Below are 3,169 nucleotides of genomic sequence, written 5' to 3' on the forward strand. Positions count from 1 at the left end.
TCTCTATAACACAGTGTAATGTCATAAAAAGAAATTAAAGTAGGAACGAATAGGGAGAAAAGGTAAATTCTAATAATCATAAAACAAACAAATCAACTTCTTCCAACCCATCAAAAGCCCCACCAAATGGTCTATCTTCCATTCCATAATCTTCATGAAAATTCAAAAGAAAAATTATAAAAACTGAGCAATCAAATAGTAAATTAAACAGTTTAATTATATCTTGAAGCACTAAGGGTTGTTTTAGGTTCAAAATTACAAACACGTTTATCTTCTTTTTTAAGGGCAACTTGGTAATTTGATTCCATCCGTAAAGGTTTTTTACATACAATTTTTAAAAAATTAATTGAAAACCTTAATTACCTAGTAATAGAACATCAAAAATCAAAGAAATATCAATCACAATGACATGGTAACTTCACGTGGAAATGTCCCACCGTATATACTATCTACATGACTTCATGCATAATTAAGTAAACAATGATATATGGATTATATATTCAAAATAAACAAACAAAAGATGGTGGAAAATATACATATCATCACCTTTATAAATATCCCTACCTCACAAAACAAATACCAGCCATTAATTTACAGCTAATGAACACAGAAGCAGCTGCACACTAAAAACAATCAAAATAAACACATGATGCTAAATTATAGCTCTTGTTTATACCTTCTTACGTTTGCCTCCATGTTTACTTAAGATTCTTAAGCGAGTTCAAGGAGAGGCAAACGATAAATGTAATATCTTATTATCACAACTTCAACCTATGTGCATTTTCACACCATTGCTCCTTTAATACACTAATTTGGCAGGGCCGGTCCATTATATTGTTTTTCACCTAAAAAAAAGGTTTCTGCTAGATTGCGAACCACCATGAGATGAAGGATTCACATGTATCATCCACTTTGTGTATTCCAAGAAAGCACAAAATAGATGAAGTGACGGCTATCCATAGACTTCAAATCCATCATTTCCTCATTCTTGAACTACTACATGTAGATAATCCACAATAATCAGAGAAAACACATAATAGACCAAATCCATAAAAGATTACTATAGTATCCTTTCTGTCTTATGTAATTGTGACACTTTATCTAATTGTCAGGCTATATAAATTACCCTTCCTAAAATGGGTCACAAAAAGGTAAGAATTTCTTTCTCATCCCACTAACATTCAAACCCTTTGATTTACAACTTGAGACTTAATAAAGAAAATTAGAATACTTCCTTTCTTGGTATGTATTATAAAATCTGATATGGGTCCACACACAAATCATTGTTTCATGTTTGTTAAAAAGGTATGTAAGATATTTGGCAGATAATCAAACATTCAAGTCTATAGGGAGTAAAATATAATACCTTTTCTTCTGTGTATCATTTCTTTATGAGCCTCTTTCTTCAATTCTTCAAGTTGTGCTTTGCAAATTTTAGCTCCAATTGGTCTTCATACTTTGCCAACTATTCATTGCAAATCCCAAGCCTACAATCAATACACATGCACCAAAAATCGCTAACTTAAGCTTTGGAAATATTTAACAGACTTCAAATATTAAAAAGAACAGGAGAATTAGCTTATTTATGATTTATTTTATAAACTATGACATAGATGGGGCCATCCCAACATTTATATTTCTCATAAGTGGCTTCTTAAGTCATTTCTCGAGTGCATCCATCATCGTACCCTCCATATCCACTTGATCCATGCACCCTCCAATAAATTAAACTATCTAATAAACATTAACCATATATTATTAGCATCAAAATATGTAAAACTACAATTTCCTAAATGGTATATTCTTGGGACGGTATCTCCTTTATGGCCAAAGATAATAATGAAAATTACTTCTAGATTTTTTTTTTCAAGAAACACATGCTTCTTTCTTTATCTATGCATTTTGGCTTTTGCTATAGTATCTCCTTTAGTTGGTTTGTGAGAATTGTAAGAAAAATAATTGTACAGAAAGCTCTTCATGAACAAAATCCCAAATCCCCTTCCTACAGACCAAAAAACAGTAATATTAGAACTAAATTCATTCATTTTCTGTTGCTTCTTTAATTTCCATGGCAATTATTCTTCCTAATGAAATTCATTCAAAGTAGACTCATAAACCAAACTTGTGCTATGTATTCATTCTTGATTTATAGAACAGAAAAATTCTAGAAACAATTTATAAAGAAAATGAATAGAAAACTCATACAAATTGCACAATTAAATAAATTTGAATTTTCAAAAATTTAAGAGTAATCCAGCCATATTTTCAATCCATCCCAAATGTGGTTAGCACTTTATTTGGTACATAAAGGTCTTTTCTTTTGAAACATTTTCCACCCCGTTATATTGAAAAATATTTTCAAAATAACTCAAAATCGAAAGAAACATCAAGGGAGAAAGAACTGAAACAAATGAAAGGTGTGAGGTAAATTGGAGTGGAGCAGGGGAAAAGGGAAAAGAACCACATAATCTTTTATTCCTTGCTACATATGTTCCTTAATAGATCGGTGGTTTGTTTGTAACTGCATAGAAAATAGACCTCGTAAGAACCCAATAGGAGAAAGCCTAGGAATGGAGAGGATGATGAAGAAAGCATACCTTTTTTTCTCTGAAGAAGCTTATTTTCCGGCATCAACAGACAATGGAGGCGATGGAGAAGGCAGTGAGTGGTGAATGGTTTCTTGGGTATGATTGTGACAGAACTGAGAGAGCGGACGCAATAAAAAGTATATTTAGTGTTGACCGATTCAATCAAGTTGAAGATAAAGAATGACCGATTCAACTTTGACATGTTCATCTGGAAGAGGAGTTTTGGTTAGCTTAAGATAAGATATACAAGGGATAAGAATTAGATATAATAGGGTTGAGTCAAACGTCTATGTAGCAGGACTGGTTCACTCGTATGCAATATTTTATGCATTGATTAATTGTACTCAGTGCTATATCATTTGTAAGACTTAAATTCAATGTTTGACCATAAATGTTTTAATGCATATAAGGTTTGTACACGATGCTTTAAGGGTTGTACCTCTTAAAATTCAGCATTTTAGGCTAAATGCTTATTAAAGTATAAAGATATATATATATATATATATATATATATATATATATATATATATATATATATATATCAATGCTAGTGGGAGCATTGTAGTCACCTTTGTATTGTA

The 3,169-nt window shown here is 31.2% G+C and overlaps 1 long non-coding RNA gene across 1 annotated transcript; it reads right to left on the reverse strand.

Moving 5' to 3' along the window:
• Nucleotides 1-466: 466 nt before the first annotated feature.
• On the reverse strand, nucleotides 467-2,830 carry LOC145166663 (uncharacterized). Its single transcript, XR_013740650.1, has 3 exons — nucleotides 2,598-2,830; nucleotides 1,367-2,521; nucleotides 467-996 (listed from the first exon to the last, which is right to left on the reverse strand). It is a non-coding gene; the product is annotated as an uncharacterized LOC145166663 (long non-coding RNA).
• Between the last annotated feature and the right edge of the window lie 339 nt (nucleotides 2,831-3,169).

The sequence above is a fragment of the Lactuca virosa genome, chromosome 3, assembly GCF_052849685.1.
Source record: "Lactuca virosa cultivar CGN04683 chromosome 3, Lactuca_virosa_CGN04683_v6, whole genome shotgun sequence".
In the NCBI taxonomy this organism is placed as follows: domain Eukaryota; kingdom Viridiplantae; phylum Streptophyta; class Magnoliopsida; order Asterales; family Asteraceae; genus Lactuca; species Lactuca virosa.